Source organism: Corapipo altera, unplaced genomic scaffold (genome assembly GCF_003945725.1).
Source record: "Corapipo altera isolate COAL_440 unplaced genomic scaffold, ASM394572v1 23b, whole genome shotgun sequence".
In the NCBI taxonomy this organism is placed as follows: domain Eukaryota; kingdom Metazoa; phylum Chordata; class Aves; order Passeriformes; family Pipridae; genus Corapipo; species Corapipo altera.
Window position 1 is genome coordinate 11,566,821 of NW_020884885.1, and position 9,293 is coordinate 11,576,113.

Genomic DNA, 9,293 nt, shown 5'->3' on the forward strand with positions numbered 1-9,293 from the left:
GTTAGGAACTCAATACATGTTTCAAGAATCGGGTTCAGCATCCCTTCTCACGCCAGTCCTCTGCCCCAATACACTTCTTCAGAAACTTTGCAGACTAAAATTTCCAAGTCATTTAACTAAAAAAAGCTCATTTATGATTATTAAACCATATTTATTAAAATAAAAGGTATCAGATTTTAGGACATAGAAAACAGGTCTGTGTTAGTGTTTCTCCAGCAGATTTCAGTTCCCTATGACCATTGTTCTCACTGGCAGCAAGTATGAGTGACTGATCCAGCCATCACTGGGCTTCTACAGCTTAAACTTTTTCACCCGTGGGTGACTGGATCTGTGTCAAGCCTCAAGTCTTTCTAGGATTCTTTTCCACAAGCTGAGAAGCTCTGAGTGACTCAACACGCCATTAGTTTGACAGATTATTCCAGGGCTCTCACCACACTAATAGCTGATCATCTCAGTAAACAGCAATTCCTCCATCCAGAAACTGCTTTTCCAACTATTTTTTTATGCAAGTACCTTCAGCACCACCTCCTTTTTCTCTAAGCTTTTTCTTCTTACCAAACCAAATGCCTACACTTCACATTATTTAGCTCTCCTGTCTCACCTCATTCACCTGTCTCTGCTCTCTCTCTCCAAGTAGCCACAAAATATATCAGATTTTTCTGTCCGTCCTCCTATCAGATCAGAAGAGCTTGGTTTGTGCTTCCACTGCTTATGCTGAATGTAGGCATGGCCAAATACTTGGGCTTGTTTAATGTTTCAGAAGAGTGAACTGATGAGTGTTGGTTCAACTCCTGGGTCAAACTCTACCTGAGTGAAACTCAAAGCAGACAGAAGTGTTGTCTAGCACTGGGGTTCAGCAATAACTTCCCTTTGAAGCACTGGAAGGAGACGTGTTTGCAGATGATTTGAGTACTTACTGCTTGCAGATTACCTATAACAGTTGGCATGCAAACAGCAGCCTGAATATTTCTGTTTGAGTAATAACAGCTAAGTTTCTGTGCCTGCTAGCTACAAATAAGTGGATGAAATAACAAGTGATTAAACTACCAGTGAAGGTCCTATTTGAGCTTGAATGACCAGGCAACAGTTCAATAACAGGCTAAGAAGGAAAGATCCAGGTATGTTCCTGATTTCGAGATTTACAGATGACTATAGATGAAGGTACATGCATATGTTCATCCTATATATTTATCCCTTCCCTAGTTTCAAGGTTTATTTGCAAGATGCCATAGCTCCAGTGTGACAAGGATATGCATGCACACTGAACATTGGGGATGCTCTGGCTAGTAAACAGAGCTCTAGCTGCTGCACTGTCAGCACCAGTGAACTGAGAAAACTAAGTGTCTATGTCACATTGTTTTGCCACTTCCTATCCAGCCACCATTAGGGAAATGTGAGTAACAGTTTTGTCACAGAAATAAACCCACGTATATAAAGGTAAAGCAAGGGTCCAAATGACCAATAAAAAGGAGACCTTAGGAAAGAAATTAAGAATACATTCCCAGGAGTCCACTTCCTGCAACCAAACTTGTACCAGTATCACTACCCATTCGGCCAGAAAGCACCACAGAGCTGCAGGACAGCACCATCCATTTAGTTCAAGGACTAACAAGCTTCAGCTTCAGCCTTGCTGATTTTGGATTTCACATTATGCATTATCACACAAGTCATTATTGCTTCAGCAAAACAATGAAACAAATAGGAGCACAGTGAAAACACATACCAGGACCACTCCTCCTTAGGCTCACAACAGTAGCTGGACAAGTTCTAAACTGACCCAATCTGGAAAACATTCAGCTTCAGTGACTTGGTGAAAGGGGTTGTTTCCTTCACTATAGTTAGCGAGGCACCTAAAGGAGAGCCATTCCCTATAACATTTACAGATCATTTCTCCTCCTTCCAATTCACGATTTATGGACTTAACGGTTTTATTCTCAGATAATAAGCTCAGCATTTTCTAACATTGCAGGTTGTTCCACTTCTAGCAACTGAAGCCAAGAATGCAATACATGCTCCACGAGGCAGTGACTCCAAAAAGTACCTGTGGCCCTTTAAAGGCTTAGTAAAGTACAAGTAGTTTCAGACAAGGATATTTACTCATTTATTGAATCCGTTGCTTAGGTAAATGGTAATAGAATCAGCTGGAGCACAGGACATAATCTGAAGATCAAGGATTTCTAACTGATGTGTGAGTGAGTAAAAGGACGTTTCTTTACCCTTTATAGGACCTAATTCAGATTAAAATAACCTGTAGTCCAGAGGTTAAAGTACCCTCCAGAACAGAATATAAGAAATTTTTAAAAAATTCTAGAGTAGATAAAAAATTAGAAAATCTCACCAGGAAAAAAAAAAAGTGCTTGAGCTATCACCTACAGAAACAGACTCCTAGCTAATACACATTACTGTTTTGCTTCTGCTGCATGTAAAGGCATAGATCAGAATAAAGTATGAAACTAGTTTTTCTTAACAATAAGGGAACTCCTCACAAGACAACACTAATATCATAGGTTCTTTACTGGTTCCACGTGGAGAAGGATGCTGTCTTCTGCTCCATCCTACCACACCATCTCGAAGAACAAATACAGTACAAGGACAGCTTTCCAATGTATAACCTTTTTTCAGGCCACACTTCTCTTCCTAAGGCCCTTCAAGAGAAGTCACCTGGCTCAGCTCCCTCCCATTCTGAGCTAACAGATTTCCCATCAGCAGTTGCACTGGTGCAGAGGCCATTGAGGCACCAGTGAGCTGCGACAGGAAACACACACTAACACAGACCTGTCCTGCTGCTGACCCACAGCACCCAGTTCAGTCAGGAAGCTCAGTTTACTGCCCATTTATGGGATCCTAGTGAGTAGTTTGGTGGGTCAGAAAGGCTGTCCTGACAGACATCTGCCAGAGCAGAAAGCAAAACTTAGACCCTATGTCGTAAAAGTACAGAAAAGAGGTGAGGTAAAGGTAAATGATTGGACCAACATCACAGAAGTCAAGATTCAGCCACCTTATCTTCCTCCACATTTTGCATTACCTAAAGTTTGCACATTAGTAAGTCACTTATAATTTTCATGTTGATTACATTCATCTCTAGTTTCCATACTGGAGCCAAATGTTGCAGTTTTAACCACTCCAAAGCTGTGTCAGTTTAACTAAATTTCTACTACCAATTTGATGTGCTGAAACTAGTTTAACTCCAAGTGTCGATTAAGCTTTTGAATTCTGTTTCTTCTACAGCTGCCTTCCAACAAAAGTTACAAACTGACTGCAGTTGGCAGAGCTTAAAGAAGGCTAAAGTAAGTAGGATAGGCATAAGTTATGGTCTGTACAAGAAAGCTGCACCAGCTCCTAAGTGTGATTATACACATTTATTCAGTAGTCAGACTAACTGTAGTAGCTTCCCACTTCAGCCATCTGCTGTCTCCAGAAGAGAAGCAAGAAGAGTGCCCAGTCAGCTCATGTGTGAGCCCACCAAGTAAATGTTTGTCTGAATGGAAGTTTATACTGAAGCATCATCTGATTTTTGACAAAGAAGTCAACACCCATCTTCACCTTTTCCTCTACAGCCCCAGAAGTCAGGGGATGGAAAACAAAGAAAGGTATGCAGTAACATGACATTCTCTGAAAACAATTCACTCTTAATAAACCAATACATGTACTTGCATTGAAGTGGAGATGTTCTACCCTGGGAAGTTACCACTAATCAGACCTCAGCAGTTCTAGACACAAGCTATTTTGCAAAATAATTAGACAGCACCATCTCAAAATGTGCTTTTTTGGAACTAGTATATGTACAAGTAAAGACTTGACACATACAAAACCATATCATCTTTCCTCAGTTCCAAAAAACCTGCCTAAAAGCTCCTGCTCTTAGTCAGAGTCCAGACAGCCTGGCCCTAGTGAGTCCAGCACACTGAAAGGAACAACTCTTGCTTTTCTGAATAATGACACTTTGGTTAAGACTGGCATAATCATTGTTATAATGGGTGACTGATGTACACATGGTTTCATCCTCTAGTCCCGGCTTTCGTTTCAGTTTTGCATGAACAGTCTTACATTCCAACTGATCCTACACTGTTCAAAATGGTAGACAAGAAGTTGGAAAGCTGATAAAACATCTATAATCACTCACGCTAGCCAGTAGTGTACACCACATCAATATAAGCAACTCTGAACCCACCAATGCTTTGGATACAGTGTTAGTGTACAAAAACAAACTTTCAATGAAGTATCAAGGTATCCAAACAATGAAAGCAGTATGGGGCATCATCTGCTCACACTGCTGGAGGAGGTTATGCCATATGTAGGCTGTAGAGATTTCAGCTACCATTGTATATATACAAGTCATCAGCACAAGGACTCGGATCAGCAGTTACATTTTTATTACAGTATTATCCTTAATATATCATGTAATTATTTCCATAAATCATCAAAATCTTCACCTTAGGACAGTATAGCATCTTTGCTCTAATGACTGTGCCAGAATTTTGCTTCCTATACAGTGTGGGAAGAGAAGAAATAAAAAAAACCACAAAAAACCCCTCCACTTTGAGTTTACTTACACATCTTTGACCTCTTACAGTGATCTCTTCAAATTAAGATATAGCTACAGAGGCATCCACCACAGCCTCTGCTACTGGAATGGTTATCAACAGACAATTCACTAATTCTCTACACCTTAATACCACCTAGCCACCTCACCTCCTAGTGTTTCACAGCTTTTGTCATATATACAACAGATATGAAGCTGTTCATAAGCACTGGCAACATTTCCTCTCCAGTACCAAACTCAAGGCAACCCTTGACAAACACAGAGCAAAGTTAAAAAAGCTCACCAGTCATTGAGATGTGTCATCTTGTACTGTTATTAAAAAAAGCCATAAAGACCAAGCCTATGGAACATATGTAACCAGCCAGTGACTTTAGTCTAGAAAATTAACATAAGCAGTGGTACAGGACTTTATGGAATAAAAATGTAGACTCTTCTCGAGAAGGCTTTACAGAGGGGTAAATACGAAAATGTTTCCAATGGGATCTTCATCCTTCAGAAATCCCACAACATAAAGGATAAAGTACCACCAATGGTGTGGACAGCTCACATGTTCTTTTTGCTTCTATGAAGTAACAGCCACTGTGTTACCAAATAAGAGGTCACCTAGAAAATATCCTCCACCTTCTAAGAGGTATACTGGATAAACACTCCTTGCTGTTAAAAAAGGGACCACCATTCCAGAGTCAGGCAAAAGTTGCACCCAGCAGCCCATGACAGCCTGTTTTGTGACTGAAGTGAATATTCAAGGCCCAGAAAGAACATTTTAACCTGCTTTTTATGCAGCCAGGACATCTTAAAACAAAGGCAAATAATGGTGCAATAAAGCATGAGGCAGGTATGCAGAAATCATCTCCTCTCATGATGAGAGCAAGGACCAGCATTGACACAAGGAGAAGACAACAGCAAGCATAGGAAATTCTACTGCAGTTCTGCAGAGCAATCACTCTGAAACAAGATTATAGATTCGTGACTCCCCAACTCAAGGTTAGACTAGAGTGGAAAAAAACGCTTAAGGAGATCAAGCCTGCCTTCAGATACACACACACGTTTTCCACAGCAAAACAAACTTATGAGATGCCTAATGCAGATAAAGCACAGAATACTTTTATCCATATCGCCTCTAGCAAACAGCACCAGGCATACTCCCTGCGCGGCTTTGACTACCTGCACAATGAAGCTAACAACTATTATGCATGTTCTGTACCAGTCTCTTCAAACTTCAAATTCATTTTGGTTCAGCCATCTTACTGTTTTCATTCAGAATAGCCCAAGTTTTTAGGCAATCTTTCAGTGTACTGCAGATGCAGTCATGCACATCACCTACCTAGGAAGGAGAACTCAGGCCATTATCAATGTTATTCTCCCTAGACAGATGTGGGTCCAGCAATTTGGGAATACCTATACTCTTCCTGTCAAAAAATTAAGTTAACTAACAGATCTCAAGGAGGGTAGTTTAGCTACATTTCTGATCCCCTGAGAGGCATTCAAATTTGATGTCAAAATGGCCACTGCAGAGCTAGGCTCTCTGCTACATCCTTCATTCACACAGAAGAGCCATCCCTGTCCTGCAAGACTGAATCCAGATACGAGCAAGGGTCTGTCACAGCAGAGTATCTGGCTGTAGTGCACAACATAAAGAATAAACTAGGACCCTATGTATCTTGTTAAAGCAATACAGTTGAGAGAAACTTCACAGCACAGCTAACCTTAGCATAGGTTTAAAAGTACAACACATAAATAACTGAAGACTCGAGATTCTTCTGCTACGAAACACGGAGGCTATATTAAGAATATGACAGCTCCTGGGGAAAACAAAAGCTGGCAAGGGGAGAAAAGACTATCCCTGCTTGGCATCAAGCAGTGCTTCATTTATTACAGATTTATATAAATCATTGGCATTTGACCAATACCAAGCTTCTAGATTATTTCCAGCCAACAGAAGTACTTTAGTCTGTGCTGGTTAAAAATACTCTACTTTTTGTCCTCAGCTTGCTAGGAACGGTTATTTTTAGTAAGAGTCCAATCAACCTTATCAAAATCAAGCATCAAAAATAGATTGGAGAAACACTGGAAGCATATGCTATTTTTAGCTGCTCTGTCTATCCCTGCCGTTACCCACAAATTCTGACTGCACAGACCATGCATGAGTGCTTAGTTATTCCAGGCAGATCTTAGTCGTGACCCTTTTTTTTCCCCGAACACCTGAATGCAGAAAACACTCGATTGATTAAAGATTAATACAGCCGCAAACCATGACAGCTGCCTTTCGTCTGAGTGCTTTTGGGGAGGGGGAGAATACGGGATGACAGAGAGCTTGCATCAGTATTCCTCTTGGGGATCTATTACAGGGAAAGAATATTGCTATTTCAATTCCCTTTTGTTGCTAAAAATAGCAGCCCCAATTGATTCAAGCAAACAGGGCACCGGCTTAGCAATGCCAAATTTAGAAACCACTGAAGTCCCAAAGAGCGAACGCTAACGCAGTCTAACACATGCCAGCTCATATTTAACAAAGAACAAAGAAGATAAGCATGCTGGCTGCAAGTTAATAAGACAGTAGAAACTCCCTGCATTTTTATTAAATAAAACCAGAAAACTCAGTGCAAAAAATAAGACAAACTTCATATCTATTCTCAATTTAACTGCTGAAATAGGAAGCCTCATAAGAAAGATCTGTACCCTGACCTAGAATTCTAGAAATTCTGGTTTGGGTTTGGGGTTTTTTTCATATAAAGAAGTTTTTTTTCTGCACAAAGGAGCTAAGACCTAATGGTCAGGCTTTGAAAAGATAAACTACAGAGAAAGGTTCAATTCCTAGAACCGAACATTTACTTGGTAACAGCTTGTGTCTAGGAGCTAGGACTGTGGGTAGAAAAATATTCTATAAATATCACAGCACTGACGAGTTCCCATTTCACCCAGAACTACAGCAAGAAAGGGTTTTGGGCAGTGCATTCACAAGATTCTTTAGACTTTAGAGCTAGAAGCAATCTAGAAATCCCAACAGGAAAAGCATACTGAAGAGTTCATGAAAGTCACAGGCAATCCTTAAGTAATATCAGTTCCAGCTGCCTCTGTGGGAGCTCTCCCAGTTCCAGGCTGGTTGTCCTTTATGCACTTACATTCAAGTCTTTGCCATGAAGTCTTTTTCTCCTGTTAGTGAAGGGGTGCTGTGTTATGGGCATGGGAGTCTAGGAAGAGAAGGGGAATTCCATCATCCTGTTCAGAAGTCCCCACTCCATCCTTGGTTGCTTTCAAGGCTTTTGATCCAAAAGTCATCAGGTGAAACAAAGAGTGCCCTGAACTTAACTTCTGCAATATCAAGGAAATTGTTCAGATCATCTGCTCCAGTCAATTCAAGCTGAGTTAAGCATTTGCAAAGGCTACAGCTGCCTTGTGCTCTAAGACACTACAGTAAGAGTTACTGCATAGTATTAATGTTTGGCAAAAACAGTCTCTCATGTGTTCCTCATTGTGAAATACATGACAGATATTGACTGTCATGGCAAGCACGACCAGGTCAAAAACCCACACGCGTAGGGGTCGTTCAAATTACCACTTCTGGTTCTTCCTGCCTTCAGGAGAGGAGGAATACAACACAAACATTTTGAAGACCAGATAGCTCACAACTGGCACCATCTGAAGGCTTTCAGTGTGTTTGCCACTGGAAACACGCCTAGATACTCTTCTGAGAGGGAACTAAGCAGCCAGTAGAAAAGCCTCTGGGTCTGGAGCCTGTAAAGCTGAAAGAAGACTCTACATAAGAAGTCACTAGAAGAAATTTCAGATTTTTTTTTCCTCTTTCACTGTAGCAGGTAGAAAAATAAATTTAAATCAGTGATGTGGCAACAAAGAACCAAAACTTGCAAGAAGAAGAGGATAACAAGTGATTTGGTAAGCTATGAGTAAATTCAACTCAAGTCAAAGATATGCAAGATGTCAGAATAATTGTGAGCATAGAAAAAGTAGAGATTGGTATAAAATGCAGCACTAGACCCATTTTTAATCAAAAGACAAACTGTGTCAAACTTCTAAAAGGTGTGATCAGTTTAGACAAGAATAATGTTTCAGACCCACAAGGCAAAAGAAAAAAACATTTTATATGATGATCATAAGGAACTACAACCGTGAAGGTGACTGCTACCAACCATAAGAATTTTAGAATATCATCAGAAGCTACCTGGAGAGGCATCTACAACAGTTCAGACCAAAAAAAGGAACTTTATCAGGATAAAACCAAATTATTACTTACACTCCTCAGGGACTGATCTCAGTAGAAATCCTGTTCAGCATTTCTGCTAATGACCACCATACAAAGATGGAAATGCTTTATGAACTTCACAGACAACCTAGTTACTAAAAAGGATCACAGTTGTCACACTACAAAAGATTAGATAGGTCTACAGACCACAGGAATTGAAACATAATATTGTCAGATATTACACTGTGACATAGCGGTACCAGATGTCAAGAAATGCACTTGAGACTAACTTTGTTTAGAGCTGAGGTGACCATCGTAAGTAGTGGAAAAAAGGTACCTGGGGTGCAGCAACTGCGTATAAAATGGTCTGTAAACTGCCATTCTGATGCAGCTATAAAGGCAACTTATATAACTACTGAGGTGCTTCTCGTGGTAATAAAAAACAATAATAAATTAAGTAATTTAAAAGGAAACAGCAAGAAAAGAAAAAGAAAAAGAAAAAGAAAAAGAAAAAGAAAAAGAAAAAGAAAAAGAAAAAGAAAAAGAAAA

At 40.1% G+C, this 9,293-nt stretch overlaps 1 protein-coding gene across 1 annotated transcript in view; it reads right to left on the reverse strand.

Annotated features, from left to right (window-relative positions):
* The window catches only part of HSD17B12 (hydroxysteroid 17-beta dehydrogenase 12), an 83,084-nt gene that overhangs the window by 50,372 nt on the left and 23,419 nt on the right, over positions 1 to 9,293 (reverse strand).